At 40.5% G+C, this 27,475-nt stretch overlaps 1 protein-coding gene across 3 annotated transcripts in view; it reads right to left on the reverse strand.

Moving 5' to 3' along the window:
• CNTN5 (contactin 5) overlaps positions 1–27,475 on the reverse strand; it is a 948,473-nt gene that overhangs the window by 715,280 nt on the left and 205,718 nt on the right. For all 3 annotated transcript variants that reach the window (XM_069969612.1, XM_069969611.1, XM_069969613.1), the window contains exon 2: positions 14,244–14,327. The gene's annotated coding sequence lies outside the window, so the exon portion shown is untranslated. The remainder of the gene's footprint in view (positions 1–14,243; positions 14,328–27,475) is intronic.

Raw genomic sequence — 27,475 nt, forward strand, 5'->3', positions numbered from 1 at the left:
GGGCACCTAAAAATGTGCCCCTTTTATCTTTTCACAAATTAAAATACATTGTGCATGGCTGACTAAAGTAGAAAGTGCATAGGGACCTTTAGTCCCCACAAAGATCTAAATGAGGCCCTTTGACTACACCAATAACATATTGGGATATTATAGTGAACTTCTGTCATAATAATCAAATTTCCTTACTTATCTAAGGGAAAGGTGAGACTGAACACATTTATACAACATCACATCAGCTGTATCCCTATAAAAATATGTTATATTCCATAGTATAAGTATTCACCAACTCTATTCTTGAGAACAAAGTATTAATTCAAAGCACTGACCAAGGAGATCAAGGAGCTTGAATTGAAGTTGAAATTAAAGCTATATGTACTGTGTATGTATTATATCTACACATCCCTCCCATGATATATGCCTCTTTGTCTGATTATAACCAACTCATAAAATTAATGGATTATCGGCACCGCCATTATAACAGCATGAAATATATTAGTTCATAGACCATTTACAATGACCTAGTAAAAGCTTTGACCTTCTCCATTGCCTAGACCTGATAATAGAATTACATAGTAAAGTAATTGAATTAGAGACAATTGTTAGGGATTTTTTTTGTGTGAGAAGAAACACATGCCGTTTTCTTCTAAGGTTCACACAGTGCTGGATATTATTAAAGAACATCTTTATACGTGTCAGATTATTATGCATACTTGTAAATTATTCCTAGCCACTTCTCCCACGTTCCTACTGACTATTTTATAGAGTTCAGTTCCAAAGGGCAAGCAGAGGCGCAGTGTAATTCTTTCTCCTTTTTCTAGTTTGTGACTATTTGGCTCTGTGACTTCTGCTTCCATATGAATTTACAAAAAAAAAATTGGTATTTTTTGCTGAAGGCTTCAAGGGGGCTAAAAGGTAAATACCTTTATAGACTGAAAAAAAGAAATGCAAAAACAAGACATTCATTGTGGGGCAAGGGCAAAATGGGCAACTTTCCCTAAAGGGTCTTTTTGTTCTTGTGAATTCTACTGTAGGTAAAGGGATTGTCCAACTAATTTTCCTAAAAATTTTAAATCACTGTTCTGTAGTTTCACCACCCCTTGGCCAGGAGCTCACTGATTGGTGTGATGTCAGTGGTGGGCGGGGTTAGAGAGGAGGTGTTACAGCTTGCCTGGCAACAGAAGAGACCAAGTTTATGTGACTTTTGTCTCAGAAGGGAGGGGGAGTGAAGAGGAGCCGAGACCATGTGGACCAGGAAGGGAGGATTTTCTGCAGCTTCGGGCTGTAAGTCAGGATGTACTGCAGACCAGTGGTCCAATTCATGTAATAAAAACCTATTACAAACAAGCTTAGATTATGGATTGAATAGGGTTAAATTTTATTAAGTAGAGTACCCTTTTAACATAACTAATTGTCCTATTGTAAACAATTATTTCCAGCCGGTAGCCTGCAGGTCTGGCTCCCAATTTTCACAGGAAACGGCAGATTTTGTCAGAGGAAATTGTGACCAGCCAGGCATTTTTCCTACAAAGTAAATGTATTATCACATTATCACATCACTAGTCGGGTGTATGACCATTCATGTATTAGATGGATGACTTGAGTCTGCCAGAGTATAAACTACCATTTGTTAGAGGGCCCCTACCCTGACATATAGTGAAGATCCTGAGTGGTGTGCCTTCCTAATATGATGCTCACATGCCCTGTTTAGGATGGCGGGCTCAATATGGCACTCCATCAAATCTGAGAAAGTCTGAAGTGTCAAGTACTGCCCAATCTATCGACTGCATCTACTGTATCTATACAGGATTTAAAGTGAATGTATCACTAAGTATAGGTTCATTGTTTTTTTACATGAAAAGACCGGCGCCGATGCAGGGATGACGATGCTGGCGGCCCTTTTTTAAAAAAAAATATCATTTTTATTATTTTTTACTGAGCCCTGGGGGCGGGCCCTCTAGCCTCCAGTGTGATGATCTCCCCTCCCCTCTGTCATGGGATTCTATTGATTGTTATGGACCCATGTCCCGGAAGGAAGAGGCTTTAGTCACACTTGCATCATGCCCAGCTTGTGCTTGGTAGTAGACCGTTGCCGTGCATGGGAAACGGGCCATGGTTAAAAAAAAAAAAAGGACCATGGCACTGGCATCCCCACTCCGGCACTGGTCTGTTCATGTGGTACTTTGGCTTCAAGTTTATGAAACCTTAGGCATATCGACCAGAAGCAATATTTTAGGTAATCTACAATGGTGCCCATAACTGTCTTCTCATTTGACCCGCAGCCATACTTTTCAAATCCTTCATACATATGCCTGCTTAGCTTGGCCAAGCATGCAAGTGTCTTTGATAGCAAGAGAAGCAATTTTTCCTATTCAGATAGCAGCCTCCATACTTTACTGGAGGCAGCTTACCTCCAGGAAGACCAGAAAGTCAATATGCCCGATCCTTTTGTCCTCCAACATGACTTATTAGGGGAGAGTTGGTACACCTCAACACAAAGATAAGATGCTGTAGCCAGCCAGTTCCCTCCAAAAGTTTTATCAAGTTTTCCCAAATTTTATGGGGATTTTAACTTAAAAAAAAAAATGTTCACATCTACATTCCGAAACAGATACAGTAATTGCTCTTTTCGGAGAACACGTCCAGAACATATACCGGTGAGGTTTGCTCATTTCGTTTTTTTCTATCCACCACATCTAATTTTAATGATGAAATTAATCCCTGGAATAATGTCATTCATACAGTATCTCTAATCATAACCCCATCCACAGAAAGATGGAGATAATTGTGTCTCTTATTGTATGCCTTTCACTAAAGCCTTATAACAAGTACGGCAATTATTGGTGCACCTGGTTGAAATAAATTGCAAGAGTTATCAGACAAAAGAGATGCAGAAATTGTGTTTGATCATGAAAAAAGAAGCTATTAGAGGCATTTTGCGCAGTAAGACCTCAGGTGGAGATGACTTGCCTTTTCCTCTCTGTGAGTATCAATTATGACCGTTGTCTTCTCATTTACCACATTGGAGGGAGAGACGGCCTGTGAATACTGCTCTTCTCCTCTGCAAATTAGAAGCCATTATGATGGAGAGATGATAGCCTTTCCAAATTTAAAGCGCATCCCAAGGTAAGTTTAATTATCTTCACTTCATAAGAAACTGGACAGATTTCAAGATTTTTTATTTTTTTTTCAAAAAGTTTAGTAGAACCAAAGGTCAATCCTCTACCTTAAAATCTAAAGTTTAAAGGGACTCTAATACCTTGAAACCGAGACTGATCTATTGTGTTCCGACAATTTGGACCCCCATCGATCAGCCGTTCAGCTCACCATATATACACAATGGATGAATGGAGAAGTTGGCTCTGTTTATTGAGCAGTGGTGGCGCCGGGTTCCCTACAGCAATAATCTCATTGAAGTGAGTGAATTATTGTGCTGCAATAACCCTGTGCCACCCCTACACAATGAACTGAGCCTACATGGATACAGCCATATTTTTATATCCTGGCAGCCATATGTTTTCCTGGCAACCCCAGGGCGGCATCCAACTTCCGCAGCCACCAGGAATTAAACACTGAGTGTTCAGGTTCGGGTAACATTGTCAAACACGAACATTTTGACAAAGCCGCTGAACATTAGTGATGGCTAACTGAACTAACAAATAGTAGTAACAGAGGGATCCCGGCACTCACCGATTCTTCTGCAATAAGTGGTTTATTATACAATAGTGGCAGACTTAATACAACAGACTGGACACGTTTCGGCACTCCACTCAGCCTTTCTCAACTAGTCTTACACTAGAAAGACTAGTTGAGAAAGGCTAAGTGCCGAAACGCATCCTGTCTGCTGTTTTTCTATGAAGTCTGCCATTATTGCATAGTAAACCACTTATTGCAGAAGAAACGGTGAGTGCCGGTATCCCTCTTTTACTACTATTTGTACTCCTGCCCAGGCACCTCCAACCACCAAAGTGCCGACCACTGCCCCCAACTGAACTAACAAAGCCTACACACTTGATTTGAAAGGGTAATCTGACCCTTACAAGTAATACCAAGTTCCCACAAGAGTTAAAAAAAAAAATACCAATAACATATTTGGATCTCTTGGTGCGTGATTGCCAAAGTGGATTCCAAGTTTCTTCCAGTTGTTATCAGGATGATGTGTAGGCAGTTACATATTTCACTTAAGAAGCCAATCACTAATTATTGCAGTGACTTCACCTTTGCCTTTGGTTTTTTAGCAGTAGACATTTTGTCATTGAAACAGAATACTGAGACTGGAATACCGGACTGGCGCAGAGTTTTAAAAAGATGGTTTTAGAAATATAAGATTTTTTTAATCTCGGTTTTATTGAAAAGTGGAAAATAACAAAGGACAATGTATACCTAGTGAGTCAAGTAGAATTACAGCAAGATATTGTTGTATACAAAGCAATAAAGATAATATTTCCAATACAAATATAAAACCCGTGCAAACAGTCCATTTGTACAAAACCATTATAGTAATAAGGTAGCAGCACATAGCAATACAAGATGGCCTGTAGACTTAGGACAGAGAAGAAGAAAAAAGGTGGACAAATCCAGAATGCGTTTAAGCAAATATGTCCTGATCAACAAAATCACCACCATATGCTAGAAACTTCACTAAATGCAGAAAATATGTCCTTCAATTGCCCTATTCCATTATTAAATAAGGCAATAAATAAGCAACTCAATTCCCTCTAGGTGAAGCCAAAAGGACGTAGCAAACCTCTAGGGAAAACAGCAACTCCGTCGCTTCAGCCGTTGCTATACAAGATAAAACAGATCTATAGACTTGAAAATTTAAAGAGGTACTCCGGCCATGGAAATTATTTTATATATTGCTGCATTCTTACCTCACCATGTACCCCATTATCCTTCTGTGGGGCCTTTGGGTCCCCTGCTAAAGCTCTGCCCGCCACTGAAACTGAATGGTTTCGGCTGTAACAGCCCACTCAGCCAATCTCTGAGACGTACAGCCCCGTAGCCAGTTATTGGCAGAGGCCAAAAGCACCACAGGAGGACACCAAAATCCAATAGTTTTAGGGTCTCAGTTCTGTCTTTCCCAGGTGAGCAATAGCTTAGTACTACAATTCCCAGAATGCATTTTTCTCCATTACTGTCCTCCCACCCTCCCTACTCGCGTTTCCCAGAATTCATCAGTGAGGTTGCAGCACCTGCAGCATCACTCCCTGTCTGATCTTTCTGTAGCATCATTCATCACAAGGCAGCATACATGTAATTACCAACTCTTATGATCCAGCCAAGCCTCCTGTGACATCAGAGGATGATGTGTTGTCTATATAGAGAGGGAGGAGTCAGGGAGCTGGAGACAATACACATTTTATAGTTCTTCTATTTCCAACTTCCTGTCAGGGGTGAATTACACAGAAGTTGTTGAGGCCAGTATTATTAGTGATAACACTACATTAGGATGTTATATACCTTGGGGTAAAAGTTTCATTTACATTCAATTTTCTGACACTAGAATACCCCTTTAAGAATATATTTTGTAAAAAAAAAAAAAAAAAATGAAAAGAACATTAGGTGCAACTTATAACTGACACCCTTCCAAAAATATAAGTAATTTTAAGTTTCAACTTTTCAACAACTATAAGTCGAAATTTTTGTGCCTATTAAAAAATAACGAGTTTGCATATTTATGTATTTTTTTCCCATGGAGCTTTGCCTTAAAATAAGTAAATCTCTTCAATGAGAATCAGTAACCCCTCTGAGCTGTGTGCATTACGGAAATTCTTCACCACTCGGCAGGAATCTGTGAATTATATTGGAAAAAAAAAAATCTTGCTTTTCTTTTCCCCGACATGCATCATCGTGGTCGTGACAATAAGTAACAACCATCAGTCATGCTAATTTCTTAAATTTTACCCTATTATGGCTTAATGAGATCACAAGCTGGCCCGATCAGCATCTCCAGATGTCCATGTTATCACCTCCCATACGACAATGCTTTATAGGGGTCCCCGAGAGCAGAGAGCGGCACATTTACACGATCTATGGAATATCGTAATGAGGAGATGGAACGTTATAGTTATTGCACAGAAGATAGGCCGGGTGGGTGGAGGAGGGAGGATTTTAGCAGCCGCTAGAAAAGACAAACAAGACAATAGCTCTGGCACTCCGATATGTATCTCTGCCTTGTCTCTTCTTCGAGAGAAGCAGAACCTAAATAATTTACAGGGCCACTCGCTCTCCAGGGGGAGGTTGGATTTTTTTGTTCTATTTAGTGAGCTAAATACAACCTGAATAACAGATACCCGAGAAGCAGAGACGTTCGGCAAAAACCGGAACATTTTAAAGCAACTAAAGCTTAATAAAATATATATATGAAAGGCAGCTAGGGGCAATTATTAGCCGTTTACTCAACTAAACTGCATGACTAGAACTAATAAATACAAGAAAATGGTAATAAGATGCGACCACCTGCAGTAGAACCTCCTCGAGCAGGACTCCCTGCTGGGTTCTGTAATGGGCAACACTCCGATCCTCTGCTTCAGCAGGTTGACTGAGAGGAGAGAAAAAGAGTATGTATTTTTTTTGGTCCATAGACTGTTTGGTACTGCAAACCCCTAGTCAAACGAATACTGCAATACCACATACCACCTGTGGGCAGGAGTGGCGCCGTTTCCATTATACTCATCTGTGACAGTGCCTTTAAGGGGTTGCAGGCCTAGAAAAACGTGGCTGTTTTTTTTCCAGAATCAGCACCACTTCTTTCAGTTTGGCTGTGGGTTTTGCTGCTCAGTCCAATTAAAGTGAGTAAAGCCCAATTGTAATACCATTGACAACCTGAGGACAGAGGTTTTGCTGTTTTTGCAAGAATGTAGCCACGTTTTTTCTTATCCTTATCTTTGAAAATTTTAGATTTTTACCATTTTTTTTTATTTACCAATTTACCATAGGACTCCGAAGCCGATGCTTCCCTGGTCCCTCGCCTGTCTCTGTTTTCCTGCAGTAGTGATGACATGGTGGCAATGAGTGTTCTCCCTACAACCAATTACTGGCTGTAGCCGTGTATACACTCATAACTGAGGTCACCACCACAGCCAGTAATTGACTGCAGCAGTAATGTCATGTCAATGGGTCATTACAGTAGAACAGAGTACAGTAGGAGAACCAGTAAGCGTTGGCATGGGAGAGTCAGAAGACATGGTGAGGTGAGTACTACTCTTTTTGTTATTTTACACTATTATAATTTACATGTAAAAAAAAAACTAAATGAGTTGGGCAACCGATTTAAATGGTATCCTATCGATATATTGGGGTGCCTTGCTGTACCGCTGGTGAAGGATACAAATCTAGCTCATACAACACCCCAGTGTCGTCAGAGGTTTTCTCCATTACTCTAAAAACATATTGTAATGTCAAATGTCAGAGCTATATACTGTAAATTGACAACTGAACTGAATATTTTTGATCATGAAGCTTAAAGTGAATGTACTGTACCATCAGGTACTGTACATTCACTTTAAGTGTTGTACATGAAAAGAACGGTGCCGGTGCGGGAAAGCCGGTGCTGTTGTCCTTTTTTTGAACGGCGGTCGGGTTCCCTCACACGGTGACGGTCTATTTACGAGCACCGGGCTGAATCACTGGAGGTGGGCTGGCCTTCATTAAAATCAATGGAGCTGCGTCATAGAGGGTGGGGGGTTCCTCCCACTGGAAATGGGCGGGCCTACCCCTAGTGCTTCAGCCCGAGCCAGTGCTTGATTTGAAACAGGGCTGCTGTTCAAAAAATGGACCGTGGTACCGGCTTCCCTGCGCCAGTGCCAGTCTATTCATGTGCAACACTATGGGGGAGATTTATCAAACATGGTGTAAAGTAGATTCCACCTTTCATTTTCCAAAGAGCCTATGAGGAATGAAAGGTGGAATCTGATTGGTTGCTAGGGGAAACTGAGCCAGTTTCACTTTACACCATGTTTGATAAATCTCCCCTATAAGCAAATGTACCAATTGGTACATTCGCTTTAAAGACTTCAGTAAGGATGGCCTATTCTCAGTGGGAGAGCAGCAACTAGATCGATAGGGGCCAAACTAACTGAAGTAACACACTAGCGCTGTAGCTTCATCAGTACTTACCAGGCACAACGCCATACACTTGGTAGTGGCAGTACCTGGCACTGTAGCTGATCCCATTCTCCGATCTGCTATTGATTTCCACCAATCTAAGTTTCGATGACTTATTCTAAAAATACCTTAATCCACAATTTTTTTTTATCTGTACAAATTTTTATTTTATTACTATTAAAATGCTGCTCCTGTTACTGAAAATAAAATTGATATGAATCAAAGCTTTAATTAGCCCGAAGAAAACGAAAAAAAAAAAAAAAAAATAGTCAATCACAGACAGCATTGAATGTGAAAGATACAAGTGAGATAAAAGAACATTTATTAATTGAACCATTAAGTAATATCCTTTATTTTAATTAAAACCCTTCATCGGGTGACGTTCAGCCAGATTTATTGTGACCAGGAAAAGAAAAAACGCCATACTAACTAGTCCCAATGTTGAAATGCACTTGCCAATTTAATTAATACGTGCAATTTCAGCTCTCATTTGCGCGCCACATTTACGAGACAATGCAATAAATTCTGGCACACATCTTTAGACTGTAATATCTTTTTTATAGAATTGACGTGGCTAATGAATCCCGGCTGGCTCATCATTAACTTGGAGTATCGTATTAATGACAGGTTGATGTATGCAATATTCCGATGGCAGAGGAGCTTTGACTCATATAAAAATAAGAAAAAAAGTTGTATGGTGTATCATTTAATTATTTTATTACCATTTTTTAGGTGTTCAAAATTATTTTGCACAAAATTGCACAAAAATTTTAGCAAATTATTAGAGATGCCTCCTGTTCTTTTGTGGCCATAGTCAAGTGAAACATCAATTAAAACGGCCACTTCCCCCGTTGATATGATGGCGTTCCATGGAGAAGGTGACCGGCATCTCTAGTATTGATTAGACATGAGCTCAACTCAAGCAAGCTCAAGTTCGATTGTTCGAAATTTGAATACCGGTGGCTAAAGTTGGATGCAGTCCTAGGGAGTCATGTCATGTGCAGCTATAGGCTAAGTTCACGCAACGTATATAGTCATGCAGCAACGATCACTTTAAGTACTATGGAATCCCAGCAGGGGTGTATACATGTCAATTTTGTTACATGTAAATTTGGTTCGGCACAAAATTGACTGTGCAGTCAATGTAAAGTGCGACTCCGGCCGCACTTTACATTGTCTGCTATGGTTAATTAGAACGTGGGCACACCCGAATATGCCCATATTATAATTGAAAAAAAGTGATGTTTATCTGGCCGGTACTGCAGTACCGGCTGGGGTGAACTGCATAGACAACAGCCATTCTGTCACAGAACAGCCACTTTTATACAGTGTGTGAACAAGGCCATAGGCTGTATTCATATTTTACCTGACTCTCTAGGGCGGCATTCAACTTCTTCAGCCAAAGTTATTCAAATACGGAATAATCGGATACGAGCATGCTTGAGTTGTGCTCATCTCTACTATCGACCAATGTCATTGACTTGTTTTAGTTTTTGACTTGCTGCCTATCTTATAAATAGATTATCAAGCATACTTGCAAAGAAAACCAGTTTATTATCAGGGTTTGGCCTTGGCATATGGCCATGTATCTTGGCCCCAGCATCCTTGCCTATATAGTGATACTTTTAGGCACTCCAATCTATATTACAGCACCCTTTTGCCTTTCATGTCCTGCCAACTAGTTCCAGGGCAGGTCAAGCTCTGTGGGTGCACAAAATGTGAATCTCCGACTGCACGTCAACCCCTGATCACACTTTCTCCTGTCAGCCCTCTGCAGAGAGTTGTTTATAACCAGTGGTTATAAAAGTTTATTTCTTTGTGATTTTGCAGTTTGGTTTAGAGGAGGCATGTAGACAGCATTTAACTGGATGCATGGGCTCGCTTAGCGTAAAGGGGTTATCCAGCACTACAAAAACATGTCCACTTTCTTCCAGAGACAGCACAACTCTTGTATCCAGTTTGGGTGGGCTTTTATACCTCAGTTCTATTGAAGTGAATGGAGATTAATGGCAAACCACACTGAAACTAGAGAAAGGATTGGTGCTCTCTCTGGAAGAAAGCGGCCATGTTTTTGTAGTGCTGGATAATCCCTTTAATGCATAAATTGTGTCCCACCCAATGTGTGACTCCTTAGGCAGCTAGAAACTTTGCCTAACCCTTGCCATAGCAAAACATTTTAAATGGCGGCAAAGTGTCTTGGGAACAATATTACGAATCCATAGAAATTTTCTGTGTCACTATTATGGCATCTCCACAAGACACCTCCATGTTTATAGAGAGGGATTACCTATGTGGCGATACCGTAGAACAGATTGGTTATAAGGTTGGTAATACAGAAGACTTCTTCACAAATCATCGAGCATTTAAGTACTCACTCGACACTAGTTCACACCTATCTTGCTTGAAAACAGTTGATCGGGCTGTTACACAGTTTACGTAACTCTCATAGACTTTAATGGAAGACGATGTAGCCCTGCAAACTACTATTTGCATAGAACTCATAAAACTTGCAAGCTACAGAAACCAGACAGTTCTGTTACAGCTTCCCAACTACTCGCGATGGTGGAAAATCTCAAGATAGATGCAATTCGGAGAAGGGTCTACATGTATCCGGCTTCTATAGTTCATCCTTTGGTTATCCCATAAACAGCCCAGATGGAAATACCAATTTAATCTATGTGAAATTTTTGCGTTTTTTTTTTTTTGTCATTCAAAATTTATTTTGTTTATTTGTTTTCATAATAATGAGAATAATCAGGAAATAATAACAATAATAAGAAGAACAATGCATGTGGTTCTTATTATTACTATTATTATCGTGTATTCGCCAGGAGGATACATGCTGTAACGGTTTCCGCGGCTCGTTCTTCCAGAACAGATGGAGAGCCACAGGTTGTCTTTGCTTCTTAATAAATAAGAAACTGTTAATTGATTGGGACAGGTGCGGATTATATTCCATCCACTCGCATAAGGCAATATGTTCTGTACGGCTGCCTATTGTAATGGAGTGTGAAGTGCAACAGTCAATCATGTTCCTTGTGGATAGATGGATGACAAGGAAAAAGTGCTAAAAATGCAGGTAAAGAACAGATGATGGCTCAGGAGATTTCACTGGAGAAAGTTTTGCAAAACAATAGAGCTAAACAACATTAAAACAATCCATTCTGGATACAGGAATTCAGATATTCTATATTATAGTACCATATGATAGAGGAACTGTAAAACATACACCTGCCATAGGGGACTCTTTTTTGTGATTTCTTTATTCAGAGGAACTATACTGTTATCAAATAAGGGGGCAATGAATTATCCGTAGAGGAGAGAACAAACCCTGGTCTTTATTTTGTTGCGATGGATGGATGGATAGCAAAAAAACTGCAACACTCCAAGGGTAAATAATAAAAAAAAAAATGTGGTGTTTATTTCACCCAAATTCTGCAACGTTTCACCCTCACATAGAAAGTAGGGATGGTCTGAACCTGCCGTACAAACCCGAACTCTCGGCAATGATTCCCACTGTCTGCTAACTCTGTGGAGAGGGTGGATACAGTGGGAGGACCGCCTGGAAAACTGGGATACAGCAATTGCCATAGGCTGTATCCCAGTTTAACAGGCGGTCCTCCTGCTGTATCCACCCGCTGCACGGAGCGGGCAGACAGCGGGAATCTGATGCTGAGAGTTCAGGTTCATATGAACCCGAACCTCGGCAGGTTCGGACCATCCCTAATAGAAAGCTTTTTCACTGCTTGAAAAATCTCTCTATGTGAGGGCGAAACGTCGCAGAATTTGGGTGAAATAAATACCATGTTTTTTGTTTGTTTGTTTTTTTATCCTTGGAGTGCTGCAGTTTTTTTTGCCAGTTGTATGTTCATGCACTTGTTTTCCTTCAAGTACTTTCAGCTTTTGCACCACCCATTATTGTTCTAAGGAGTGCTGCAGGACATTTTTGCTTCTTCAGATAGATAGATAGATAGATACATAGATAGAGCAAGAAACTCTGCAGCACACTGATAGTGTAAGAAAACGTGCAATACGTAGATTTATTCCATAAAGCGATAAACAGCAACAACACAAGTAGTACACGACATGCGTCATCGCATTAGACGACAGGACAGGAATGGGATGATGCATTATGCACCTGTTTTTCTTACAAGTACGGAACCACCGAGATCAGCATCGGACTTGAACTAAACCACATACGGTGGGGATGCCTTTTTGTGAAGATCTTTATGCACATATAATTTGTTTGAATTACGCCGATTCAAGTTTTTCTAAATAGTTTTTCACCATATTTCTTGCACTCTGACACTGGGAGTGTGTGGACTACATTTAAGGACACTGAATAATATGAATGAACCTGTGCCGGGAAGATACACGGAACTGCCTGGGGGCTCGTAAAAGTTTGAGAGACACTTCATTACACCAATGGACTATAGTGGGGCGGAGTAACTGTCTGTTAACACTTTAATGTCCAAATTTTGCTGCACCAATCACTGTTTTGTAATAATTAACTATGATGTATTTAACCTGAGTGAGTTTGTTGTTGTATTTGCACTTGAAAATGGCGTAGGAGACGCCGAAACGTTGTGTACCACTTGTGTTGTTGCTGTTTATCGCTTTATGGAATAAATCCACGTATTGCACGTTTTTTTACACTATCAGTGTGCTGCAGAGTTTCTTACTCTATGTGAACTGTTCCTTGGTCTGGGACCCGTCTGAAGGCACCTAAAAATAACTCTCGGGAGTGCTGCTCATCTCAACTACGTAGATAGATAGGAGATAGATAGATAGATAGATAGATAGATAGATAGATAGATAGATAGGAGATAGATAGATAGATAGATAGATAGATAGATAGATAGATAGATAAATAGATAGATAGAAGATAGATAGATAGATAGATAGATAGATAGATAGATAGATAGATGGGAGATAGATAGATAGATAGATAGATGATAGATAGATGATAGATAGATAGGAAATAGATAGATAGATGATAGATAGATAGATAGATAGATAGATAGATAGATAGATAGATAGATAGAAGATAGATAGATAGATAGATAGATAGATAGGAGATAGATAGATAGATAGATAGATAGATAGATAGATAGATAGATAGATAGAGAGCGAGAGAGAGAGAGAGAGAGGTGGACTAGGATATATGTTATTCATCCTACTGTACATCTAGCTGTATATAGAACAGACGGAACAGGCTTACGTCTAGTATACAATCTGATATAGGATCACAGATGGTGCTCATACTCATCACTTTAAATGTCCATCAAAACAATGTTATACTTTAATTATAATGTACAATTTGATCGTCCTAGAAAGAATAATTAAGGCGGCATAAAATCCTCACACAGATATCCAAACATCCATAAATGACCATTTACATCAACATCCTTTGCAGTTCTTAGCTGACCTTCTATACTGTAAGATACTCATGATTCATGGAGTAATCCCACCTGGTTGTGATAAGATGTGCCGATAATCTCATGTTTACGAGGAGAAAGGGTTAAATAAGGGTGACAGAAGCTGAAAAGAAGTTGTCGAGAACCCCTTAACCTCATCCCATTTCCTTGTTAAACTAACATATGCACACAGCTAAGCCGCTGGTTATGTTGTCTATATAGACAACTTTGGCACACAAATTGGGTGTTTGCTAACCAAAACTACCCATATGTGAACAAAGGGCTCCAAAAGATTACACTAAAATTAGTTTAACGGCTATGGGCGCCTTTTCTAGTCAGCTTTTACCATTGATTTGTTAAGTTGGACTTTCTGCTCTCTCAGTGTTAGAGATAACAGCTGAATGAGGGTTGCAGAGCAGCTCGGACAGGATGGAGAGAAACCCTGGAGGACAGCTTACACAGACTGAGAGAGAGAGAGAGAAGAGGCGATACAAGGCAAGTCTACAGGGGGAAATCCTAAAGGCTGTGTACAAGTATTGAGAGCAAATACAGTTCATACAGCTGTAGAGGCTGTAGAAGTAAAAGTAAGCAAAATTGTTCATAAACATAGAAAGCAAGAGTTAAAAAAAATAGCTTTTAAAGGTGTCCATAGCCAAAACCATAGTAACCAAAAAAACACCAATTGTTATGCATAAATGTTTTTAAAAAGTTTTAACGTACCTCTTTATCTGTTTTTAAGAGTCAGGCGTCTTCTGAATTGAAGAGTGAAATATGAAGATTCTGGACATTTCAACAGATAAAATCCTATAAAACATAAATAAAAAAAAAGAAGAGCGTTCAGTCCAGGTAATTCAGCAAATGAACATACAAACTAGGATACAATTTAGTTTATAAAACTAAAACAATGTTCAAAAGGCTGAAAACATTACTATAAATGTAGCCCTTACCCTTCCAGGGCCTGACCAGATTGTCACCTGACATGCCGCTCTGACCCCTAATGCTAAAGTCTGAACAACATCCTACCAACTACCATTCTTGGCACTGAAATTAAGCATTACAGATAACATACAACCATCCAGTCCCTTTATCTCAGGTCTCATTGAAGTCTATACAAATTGTCTTTAATATTAAGACACCTTGGTGACTTTTCTACCCACAGTCAAATTGCAACATTTCCAACTATAACAATCAGGAGCCATCCCTTTACTATTCCCTTCCCGGGCGGGATATCTAGCTGGTCCTGTGTTTTGAGACTCGCGACTGAAGCTCTGCTGACTTATTTGCATAGTCGTAACCCAAATGTAATGGTAATAGAGTTTTTATGGCTCTAAATTCAGTCCAGCCTGTTATCTTACATGAGTTAAAAGACAACTTCCCAAATACTCTTCCCGACCCCAAATCATATTAAATCCCTGAATCAGCGCCCCTTCTCAAAACTTATCCAGGTGTAAACTTCTCCTTTAATTTACTATCTTACTCCTGCACTGTAGGTCCTCACTAGAGAGTTTCATAGCCTTACAGCTCTTACAGTAAAGAATCCCTTTCTATATTGATGCAAAAATAACCCTATGGAGGTCTATGGAAGCCAAGTAGTGTGTAATTTGTGACCTGTGACCAAAATTTCAAAAAGGGTGGATTTTTTGTCACTGTCCCCTCTCAATCACACTATGGTTCAGTCCAAATGTGATGCAATTCACCAACATCAAATGTGACACACTGTAAACTTTGCGTCACACAACCAAAGCTTTAGCGTGACCCTAGCTTAAAGAGGTTGTCTTGGAAAAACTAAGAGATTGCGCGAGGTCCGACCTCTGTACCCACAGTTGATCTCTGTATCGGCTCCTGGCTTCTCTGTAATGAGCAGGTACGGCACGTGACCTGCGGCTCTATTCAATTCTATGGAGCCCCTGGAGAGAGAGGAGTAAAGCACTTTCTGGCTTACTTGGCTCTTTCTGGCGGCTCTATAGGAATGAGTAGAGCCTCGGGTTACAGCCGTACCCGCATCTGTATTCATTACAGAGCAGTCGGGGTCGATACAGAGAGCGATTGGGGGTACGGAGGTCTTAGTTTTTCCCGGACAACCTCTTTAAGACTTCGGATGACGTTCCTCTGTCTTTCCGCAAGGTATGTCAGATCTAAACATATTGGATGGTAATATAAAAACACGGCCGGGTGCTAAAAGCATAAATTACCAGGTGCTAATAATTTTAGCGTCTCAGCCCTGAAATTGTTAAGTCTTGTTATAAGAAGTACAGCGACAGCTTACTCGCCAAAATTATGTGAGACAATTCACAACAACATTTTCACTTCATTCCTCAATATCAAAAACTTACTGTAAGATACAGGATGTGAAATAAAATAAAGGGGGGGGGGGTAAAGTTTACTTTTACTTTACACTGTTGCTAAGCTACGGCATGGAAGAAACTTTATTGGAGAATTGGTAACTTTTAAAAACTTTCAACTAAGTTATATTTTATATTTTCAGAAAGATACAAAAAAAATTGTCAAGTTGGTTACAGGTAGTCGGTACATAAAAACTACTTCTAGCTACTAAACAAGGTTGATCATACCGTACACCGCTGTGAAAAGAAAAACTTGAGTGTGGCAATGTCATTGGTTGCCTGGGTCCTTCCTATGGTTACCCTGACCAAAAATCGAGACCACTTTGGAAGAAAGTTTGGAGCGAAATCAAGAACATATGTCTCAAAGACATTCCAGACTTTGGGGGTCTTACTGCTCCCCCCCCCCCATCATCTCAGGGACCCGAATATCCCTACTGAATAAAGATATGGACAACAACTTCATTCATTTTCTATAGAAAGACAAAAGCTTTGGATACTTCTTCAGGTGGAAAAAACCCTTTAATACATCAACAGTGTGAGAAATTTTACTAATAAGTCTGATTTTTGTAGCTCTATATCTTCAATATGTGGGTGTAAGCCGCTATAAATTCAGCATTTCTGCATAACCCCTGAACTTTGGGACAAACTGTATTTTTTTTTACTGTTCAGCTTCCTGTATGTATAGGAGCAGGGACGCCTGTCATTGATAAGAGTCCCTGCTCCTGTCAGCATTGTGCCTGAAGCGAATCTGAAACTATCTGGAGCATTGAACTGATTTGCTTATGTCTACTGATGAGCGTTTGGCTGGTCAGAATCCATGGAGATCTAACTTCAGAAATAAGGAGTCCATTTGTAGACCTGTTAATTTATTCAGTATCATCTAAGAGAACTTAAAACATACGACTACAGATGGTTGTATTACAGGACCCCTATTAAAGCGATTGTCCCATTTTCAAGGCTTCAGTCCCCTCTATAAATGAAGATCTACCGATGATCTGCTGATCGCTCTGTGTTTGGCAGCTGAAACAGTTATCACTGGATAGGACACATCACCCATCCAAATGAATGGGCATCTGTTTACCCTACAAAGCTTTGGTTCTGACAGTCCAAAATACAGGTAGGACCCATACACTGCCCGCTCCTTGTTGTATGTACGTCAATCAGGGTCTTCAAAGGGCTAGTTCACCATTTTTTTTTCTTTCAAATTAACTGGAGATTTGTAATTTACTTCTAAAAAAAAAAAAAATTCTCAAATCTTCCAGTACTTATCAGCTGCTGTATGTCCTGCAGGAAGTGGTGTATTCTTTCCAGTCTGACACAGTGCTCTCTGCTGCCACCTCTGTCCATGTCAGGAACTGTCCAGAGCAGGAGAGGTTTTCTATGGGGATTTGCTACTGCTCTAGACAGTTCCTGACATGGACAGAGGTGGCAGCAGAGAGCACTATGTAAGACTGGGGAGGATACACTTCCTATAGGACATACATCAGCTGATAAGCACTGGACTTGATATTTTTTTAATAGAAGTACATTTTAAATCTGAAAATTGTTTTGGATGAACAACCCCTTTAAGTAGTTTTCCCATGAAGGATGATAACTGTATGACCATTGGGGTCTTAATGTTAGGATTCTCCCTTCCTCCCGAACACACGATGAGGAGGAGTTGAATGGAGTGGCGGTACAGCATGTATTCTTCTTCATTCAAAGTCTATGTGGCTGTGTGTTGTACTTTGCCGTTTCCATCAGTCTCATAGACTTTGAATAGATCGACCGGGTTCCATTCCATGTGAATATATACTTAAAGGACTTTGTCGGAAAACTTCTTGAAGTGTTTGTTTCTGATGATGAAAAAGTTGTCACTGCAGATTTTCTCTATTCAAAAAAATGCATAAATAAGGAACTGTCTGGACTCTTTGTCATCAATGTAATCACTATGTCTAAGTAAATCCGCCTCTTATCCGTCACTTATAAACACTTACCGAGCCACATTTACATTCCCTGCAGCCAGTATTCTTCTCCATTATATTGCCTAGAGTTGTCTGATTAATATATGGATAAAATACCTGTGTTCCTCCATCTGCTGTAGGTCAGTACTGTATATGACATTGAGTGCTTATTGACTTGAAGTAATAGAAAGAGTGTCTGGGACCCATCTTAACATGTACAAGGTCACTACACGGACTTGTACCTTCGCTTTACCTGTTGTATACAACTTAGAAATCAGGTCATTGTCAATCATGAGTTACTTTGCCAGAGCTTTGATGAGTCTGGTATATTGACTTCATAGATGGATATAGACTTAAAAGTGCGCTCTAGGGACTCTAGGCATCTGTACGTGCTCCGGTCCATTTTCGCTGTAGACATGATGAATTTGACATATACGTCTAAAAGTGTAGTCATTCATTTATTCTACTAGTCCATTAAAAGATAGACAGCTAAAACAACACAAGAGCTGTCTCTACATCACCTCTAATGGCCACTAGTGGTATTGCAACACCTTTGCATATTGATTGATATACGTAGCAAGTACTGTATTTTCCGGCGTATAAGGCAACTGGACGTATAAGACGACCCTTGACTTTTAAGAAGATTGTCAGGGGTTCGTCTTATATGCCAGAAAATGTTAACCCCTGCCTGACCGCAGCCCTTCTGCGGTCAGGCAGGGGTTAACTGCAGCTAAATTTAAAAAACAAACAAACATTTAACTCACATAGGGCCCGTTCCCGGCCTCTCGTACTGTTTCAGGAGCAGGCACACTACCTGTGCCGGAGACAAAGATCGACGAACCTCTCCTGGGCAGCCAAGCGTCTCATCTGAGAAGCTCGGAGACGCTCGGCTGCCGGGAGAGCTCTGGGAGAATGAGAGAGGTGCAGGAAGTTCCCGAAGCCTCTCTCATTCTCCGATGAGATGCTCACCTGCCTGGGAATGGTTCGGCGATCTCCATCTCCGGCGCAGGTAGTGTACGTCATAGTGCCTGCGCCGGGAACGGTTCGGGAGGAATGTGGAGGCCGGGAAGGGGCCCTAGGTGAGTTAAATGTTTTGTTTGTTTTTTTATCTTGGTCGCCCCATACGTTGGGGATGCGGCCATTTTTGAGCCCCCACCGTATGGGGCAACCATATCCGGCATATAAAACGACCCTCGACTTCTAAGATTTTTCGGGGTTAAAAAGATGTCTTATACGCTGGAATATACGGTATCTTTACAAGGACACGACTGCCATAGAGGAAACCAGTGTACATTCTATAGTGTCCATGGAAAGAGGTGGCCCAGTTCTGGTTGGTTTAATTCTTTCATCTCATCCTATAATTTTATAGAGGATTTACAGTGTTATCAATCAAAGAGGTAGAGATTTCACCGAAAGGACATGGAAAAGGCAAATGGAAAAGACGTGGATGGGAAACTAAGACCTGGCCTTTTGTTATTTTTACTCTATGTTTTGACTTAATTTTTTTTATATTTTACATTTTGGGCTATAACTAGAGAGGAGAAAAGTGAATCCGGCGAATCAATATTCACTTCAAATCTTGCCGTCAATTTGCTTTGTTCTGTGAAATGAATTAACTCTGATTTGTCAAGGAAATTCGCAAAAAAAGGCGACCGCACATGCTGTCTGGAGCATCACTGGGCAGGTGAAAGGGATTAACCATAATCCCTAGCGCCCGTCCAATCAGCTGCAGGCCCCTCTGTGATATCAGCCCCTACCCTTCTATGTAAGGCGGTTCGGTAACGGAGGTGGCCAGTCGGCTGTGTGTGGAGGAGAGAGCAGGATGGCAGCAGGCAGTTAGAGCAGAGCAGGGAGAGACTAACAGAGGGAAATAGGGGCAGAGAGAAGAGAATATGAGGGCGGATAATGGGGGATTGTTTGTTGTAGCTGACAAACAAGTGTCCAGTTTACCAAGTAACTGGCTGCCTATAGGAATTCACTGGGACCAGTGAAGACACAGTCCATATTACTCACTGACTGGGCACTGGGTACTGTAAAGTCCTATTGAGTTATACCAATTTACTGGGATCAGTGACTGGAGCGTACGCCTTACATAATCAGTGCTCGCACTCCACTCCTACAAGTTGGATTTCATTGATTGGCTAATTTACATTTTTTTCCCAGTTTTTGACACTTTTACAAGAACATGCGTTAACAACTTCACCCTTCTGTAATAGTCCTAGTACTGTAGCTACTATGGTTTGGCTGTTTTATTGAAATTCGTTAAGATTCGATACGCAAATATTAACAAATTTGACCCGAAATTTTCAATACTTGCAAAACTAATTTCCAGCTGTTTTGCTCATCTCTAGCTATAACGTTTTCATTAAAAGAGATGAGCAAACTTTTCAAAAGTTTGCTTCGGCAGGTATAGCGAACTTTAAAGGAAAGTTTGGGTTCATCCGAAACTAACCTTAAAGGGGTTCTCCGATTAAAACTTACTTGTCCCCTATTCACAGGATAGGGGACAAGCAAGAGATCACAGGGGTCTGACTTCTGTACTCCAGATCATCCCCCCTGCTCCTTTGTTTTGAATACAGCCGCGGGTCAACACCTGACCCACAGCTCTATTCCTTCTCTAAGGAGCCATCGGAACAAGGCCAGTGCTGTACTCCATTCATTCTCTATATACAATACATTCTTATTCTATATATATAAAAAATGAGAACATTACTGCAATATATACTGAGGGTGAACAAGGCACCCACCACTCTGCCAAGCAGGTGGTACCTGGTTAAATGCTGCAGTCTCCCATTGATTTCAATGGGGTTCGTTACTCAAGTCGAGCACTCCAGCATTTAAGTGCTCACTCAACACTACTAATAACCAAAGATAAAATACAAGCGATCAATGTGATCAAGGATCTGAAGCAGATAAAATCTATGCTCTTACTTAAGACATTTCGATGTCACCCTCTTGACCCCCCTGGTTTTCCTGCGTTGCTGAATCAATAGCATTCGGGAGGGGGGGGCATGTATCTATCACTTGTCTCTGTTTTCATATGCCATAAAATCCAGCGGAAGATGAGCCGTATTGTACCTATTTATAACTATCGTATTGTACTCTGAGTATTGAATTGTATCTCGGAGCTGGAGTGATACCTGATCGAACTTGGCACTGCACAATACTGCTCATTAACTTCTGCTAGGAACAATAAAACACAGCGCAGCAGAACTGGAGGTAATCTGTTCCATTGTTACACAATGCGGTATACATGTATTACTGTTAGAGAGACGGAACACTGATGATTAGAAGACCAATACAGAAAATGGGGGGAGGGCTTGGAAATTAAACTATAGTGTTCTCCTCTATGCTTCGAGGTAGGAAGACAAAGTGCCCATACAAGAGAGGAGCGTGACTCCAGCATGCATTCAACTTCCTCAGCCACCAATATTCAAATGCCGAGCGATCCGACAGAAAATGGAAGGAGAGCTTGAAAATTAAACTATAGTGTTCTATAGAGATGATGGAACACCGGAAAAAGTTAGGTTCTATCGAACTCAAACCTTGTAGACCCTTCCGCATTTGATTCCTGATGCCTTCCCGGTCCGTGGAGAAGGTGGAGACAGCCCGAGTACCGCCTGGAATTCTAGGATACAGCCTAAGTAATAGGCTGTATCCTGAAATTCCAGGCGGTACTCGGGCTGTCTCCTCCTTCCCCACAGATCGGGAAGGCATCGGGAATCAAAATGCGGAAGATTCGACATGGTTCGAGTTCCATAGAACCTAACTTTTTCCGGTGTTCTATCATCTCTAGTGTTCTCCTCTATGCTACCAGGTAGGAAGACGAAGTGCCCATAGAAGAGATGAGCGTGACTACAGCCACCGGTTTTCAAATGCCGAGCGATTCGACAGAAAATGGAAGGAGAGCTTGAAAATTAAACTATAGTGTTCTCCCCAATTCTACCAGGTAGGAAGATGAAGTGCCCATAAAAGAGAAGAGCATGACTCCAGCTTGCATCCAACTTCATCAGCCACCAGTATTCAAATGCCGAGCGATCTGACTTGAGCATGCTTGAGTGGAGTTCACCTCTAGCCCATACACCTTATACCAAAGTCATCTGAACCAACCACTGCTGACAGTATACGGTTTATGGGAGCCTCACGACTCTCTACAACAGCACCAGAGCTGTTCGGCTTCAACTTACCCCTCTCCATAGGTAACACATGAACCGACTGAACCAAATATTTATGCGTATGGAGAAGCTGGAAGAGGTAATTGTCAGCTGAACAAACATTCAACCTCCACTTATTGAAGGTGTATGGAAGCCTTTGGAACGCAAAGAAAAAAAAGGGTTGCACTTGAGTATTAGTATGCCTATATTATGGCTAATAGAGCCAACAAATATAGAGATGTCCATGAAGCCTCTCATATATTCGGCTAACTCCATCAACTCAACCAACCTGCTAATGCAGGGGGTGTCGGATTGGGATCCTCAAGTCCAATTCCGGTCATGCCTGGACAGGTAAAGGGGTACTCCAGCACAACAAAAACTTTTGATCCGATGATGGCGTTGAAATTTGGCAGTTGATCCTGTTGTTTTTCAACAGATGAAGGGCCAAAGGTTTCCTGTTACTGGTATAAGGGGGCCAACAGCTATTGATGGAGTATGGCCAACAAAAGCCATCTATCCATTGTCCATGAAGAACATGAAAGCTACATAGTAAATTGGAAAAATAGTTTTTATTTTTAGACTTTTTTAGAGTGATTATTGCTTTTACATAACAAACATAAAATTTTTTTTAAAAAAATCATGATATAAAATGGGAACATCTCTGAAATCCTACCGCGATACGAATTGTATGAGTAATCACGTGACCGCTAAATTGCAGTACATTACGAAAGAATGGCGTATTAAATATCATCTGCTCCATGTAAGAGAGATGAAAGGGAAATAGACAAGAAGAAGGAAACAAGCAAGGACATATCTGCTGAGTTGTTAAAGAAACCCCAACCTAGAAACGAATGAAAAGTAATAAGGACGTAAACCTGCAGCGGTGTATGCCAGCCTGGTAGACAATACGGATTGCAGCTATTGTGGGACGTGAGTCAACAGCAATTTATTTTCATTGAGAAAAAAAAAATTGCTTATTGTCTTTTTATTTTACAACGGATAGAGATACCAGCAAAATGTGACTTTTTGTATGAGTAGCGGTAACCATACAACCATACTTACAGTAAATGCTCGAGTGCTCATTACTCAAGTCGAAAATTTTCAGTACTCAAGTGCTCGCTTGGAATAACAAACCACATTGAAATCAATGGGAGACTCGATCATTGAACCGTGTGCCCCAACCTATAACATTTTTTCTATTTTTTTTTTTTATATTTTATTCCTTGAAGAGATGTTTAAATGAAATGTATAAAAAAATTATAGTGAAATAATTTAAAAGGTTTCTGCAAGACACATTAGAAGCGATATGCAAGCAATTGACGACATCCCGCCGGAATTCTAATGTTTCTTGCAGAAACCTATTGCATTTTTTATTTTTTTTTGTTCTAATTTCTTTTAAACGTCCCTTCAAGGAAAAAAGTTTACAAATATTTGAACTAAAAAAAAATGCATTAGGTCAGGTCACCAGCTCAGGTCCCCAGTTCACCGACAGCCTGTTCAGCCAATGACTGCACTGTCCCACTTAAACCAGTGATTGGCTGAGCGGGCTGTTACTGAACGGGGAATTAGGAGGAGCGTGGATAAGTTTTTTTTTTTTTACTGTTAATCTCACCATGGGTAATGATCAACAAAATCTAAAAAAATATATATATTTTATCTGTTTTCAGCTCCAAGAATATATATATTTTTTTAAATTAAGGGGGTATTCAGAGGGAGGAGGGGAAATTAATCAACTGGTGTCATAAAGCTATACAGATTTGTAAATTACTTCTATTTAAAAATCTCAAGTTTCCCAGTACTTATAAGCTGCTGTATGCCCTGCAGGAAGTGGTGTATTCTTTCCAGTCTGACACAGTGCTCTCTGCTGCCACCTCTGTCCAGAGCAAGAGAGGTTTTCTAAGGGGATTTGCTGCTGCTCTGGACAGTTCCTGACATGGACAGAGGTGGCAGCAGAGAGCACTGTGTCAGACTGGAAAGAATACATTACTTCCTGTAGGACATACAGCAGCTGATAAGTACTGAAAAATGTGAGATTTTTTAAAAAGAAGTAATTTACAAACTCTGTATATCTTTCTGATTCCAGTTGAATTAAAAATATTGTTCCCCACCGGAGTACCCCTTTAAGGAGCAGTACTTTTCTGTTGATATAAAATTTGACAAAATTGTAGGTTGGTGAATAAGCTAATCAGCACCAACCTGCAGACTTGTCCTTCCCTGTACTGTGTTCTAGTCAGGGGTCATATTGCAAGACACATATCTGAGTTATATAAGTCCACAGCGGGAACACAGTCTAGACAGTCCTATTATTGACTTAATGATTATTACTTGTATAGAGACATAAAGATTTCTATATAGTTGGCTAAGAAGAGAATTGCGCTGCTCCCCGCGAGCGTGGCATTGACTCAAGAGGCGTTCAAGATGCATTACTGGGAGACAAATCGTTGAGAACAAATCCGATCATTGTCAAATGAGAAAGGGAATGATGACTTATATTTACTCACAGGTCTCGCTAAATAAAACCAAGAAACAATAATTTAACCGTATAAGTAGACTGCAGGCGAGAGTGGCCGAAATGAACTACAAATGCAGCAGAGCTGACGTTGTTACTTACCACCAAATACACTGACGGTATACAATGCTTCCAAACACTAAGTCATGTTTCAGATCAAATCAACTGGTGCCGGAGATTTGTATTTTTTTTTTATTAAAAAATCTCAAGTCTTCCAGTGCTTATCAGCTGCTGTATGTCCTGCAGGAAAAGGTGTATTATTTCCAGTCTGGAGATCAGGAGAGGTTTTCTATGGGGATTTGCTACTAGTCTGGAGAGTTCCTGAAACGGACAAGGGGTGGCAGCAGAGAGCACTGTGTTAGACTGGAAAGAATACACCACTTCCTGCAGTACATACAGCGGCTGATAAGTACTGGAAGACTTGCGATTTTTTTAATAGAAGCAAATGACAAATCTCTGGCATTTTATGGCACAAGTTGACTTGAAAGAAGAAGATGGAAAAAAAAGGTAAACAACTCCTTTTGATTGGCTGGACATCTCGCTCAGCCAATTAGTCCAGACGCCGGGAACCCTCAAAGCACGCCGGAGCGTGGAGCAGGTGCAGTATGCTCCAGTTAACTGGGTGGATCCCGCTGCGAGTGTGGATTCTCATAAAAACTACAGGCAATAGATCTGCAGCTGGTTTAGCTGTGAATCCGCTGCGAGAAATCTACTGCAGATCCACCCTGAGTATTTGTACCCTTGCATAAAACATTAATGTACATATATATATATATCAATACTTGAGGATATGTCAATACTTGAGGATTTACAGTGATGTAACCACCAGTAGGTGGCGCCAAAGAGAAAGCGCTCTTCCTTCTGGAGGACAGCTTCTTTGCATACTATTTTCCCAGTTGAGCATTGCATGGTCTATAGGAGTCCACATGCATTCAAGGAGTAACCATATATTTGCCGTGTAGGCGGACACCAGTTTGATACAGGCCATATGGTACAGTAGATGATGTTAAAGATTTTGCAGGAAGTTTTGCCTGGATTTCAATGACTTTACTTATAGTTCTATAGATATGTTGGTGACTCAGTATTGTTGTGAATACTTTCCAGGTTAACGGTAGGTGACATCATCCTACACAACAGGTGACAGATAGCAACGCTTAAGGGGAGCCTTGTCATCTGACGCCACCTCCCGCGAATGAAATTGTCACCTCCTTTTAGCCTTTATCCAGCCAAAATCTAATTAGAAGGTGATAATGCCATTGAGTGATAATGAGGATCAAGTGACATGACATCTCTCCCACCAGGGTGCTACAGACACATAGGTATGGGGGCTTCCGTGTCTTCAGCTGTTAACAGACTACAGATAGCACTCCGCACCCATGTACATATGGTAACAGACTAACTTATCAGGCAAAAAATAAAATAAAATACAACAACTGGGAACATGTAGCAAAGTGTAGAGGGAAAAAATAAAATGATATATATATATATATATATATATATATATATATATATATATATACACTCTATATATACATATATATACAGTATATATATATATATATATATATATATATATATATATATATATACCTTCCCAGCTCCAGTGCTGCCATCTTGTCTGGGCCGTTTAGTGATATGTTTTACAGTAAGACAGACTCTGTCCCCTTGAGATAAATTTTAAACATTACTGAGCATGCTCTGTGACCTTTAATAAGGTTATTCTACAGCTGCTTTTGTCTCCTCTGTCTACTGATGTCACATGACGCTGCAATGCTGTACAGATCACTTTACAGCAGTCTCCTCTTATCACCACAGACACAACAGGAAGTCTCAGCTTAGTTTCAGCCCCAGTGGTGAGAATAAAAACTGCAAGGTCTCAGGATTATTTTATAATATAGATAGAAAAATGGAAAATTAGATAAAATCCACCAAAAATTATTTAAAAATATAAAAAAGATTATTTAAAGAAGCAGTTCACAAAAAATGATTATTGAATTGGCGGGTATACTCTCCGCAGCTGATTGGTGTCCCGCACGATCGCGTCAGCCTCTGCTGTGACTCCCCTTCTGTGATTGTAAGCCGGAAGTCATGCGCTTCAATGCATTCTCTATGCATTTTGGTGTTCAATCACAGGACACAGAAGAGGAGTCACAGCTGAGGCTGACGAGAGCGTGTGGGACACCGTTCAGCTGCGGAGAGTATAAGCACCAACGCCTAGCGGGGGGGCCAATAATATTTTTTTGTGAACTGCTTCTTTAAACGATAAGTCATTTTCTTTGATACATTCCCTTTGAGGCCTACTTGTCACGGGAAAAACTTTTTTTTGTGCACTTTGAGGGACATGTATTAAAGGGGTACCCCTTTTTTCTCAATTATCATGGAGAGGGTGGCTGAAAACAACTACATCACTGCCAACCGGATTCCACTGCTCCAGTGCCCGCTCTCCAGGTATGAGACAGGAGCAGCGGGATGCGGATAGCAGTGTTATCCAATAATAAATCAGAGGGAGGAGCTAGCGGATAAAAATTCTGCTCAACTAGCATAATAGCACAACCCTAATGTTGGCGTTATGATAGCGGATGTGGGTTCCTCAACCATAGCCCAAGATTATCCGACATCACCAGGAGAGGAAAGTCTGTTATTGGAAATACTACAAACACCCTATATTGTAAGACACCGCATTTCAAGATCAATCAGAACTTTTCATTAGACTTGCTGAAGAGATTTGATTAATTTTGAAATGTGTTATGGTGAATCTGTCAGCTACGATTCATGTTGTTAAATCAAGGAGACACATGGGGGAGATTTATCAAACATGGTGTAAAGTGAAACTGGCTCAGTTGCCCCTAGCAACCAATCAGATTCCACCTTTCATTTTCCAAAGAGTCTGTGAGGAATGAAAGGTGGAATCTGATTGGTTGCTAGGGGCGACTGAGCCAGTGTCACTTTACACCATGTGTGATAAATCTCCCCCCATGGTACTATAGACCATTCTGTCTGTACT

This window comes from Dendropsophus ebraccatus, chromosome 5 (assembly GCF_027789765.1).
Source record: "Dendropsophus ebraccatus isolate aDenEbr1 chromosome 5, aDenEbr1.pat, whole genome shotgun sequence".
NCBI lineage: Eukaryota > Metazoa > Chordata > Amphibia > Anura > Hylidae > Dendropsophus > Dendropsophus ebraccatus.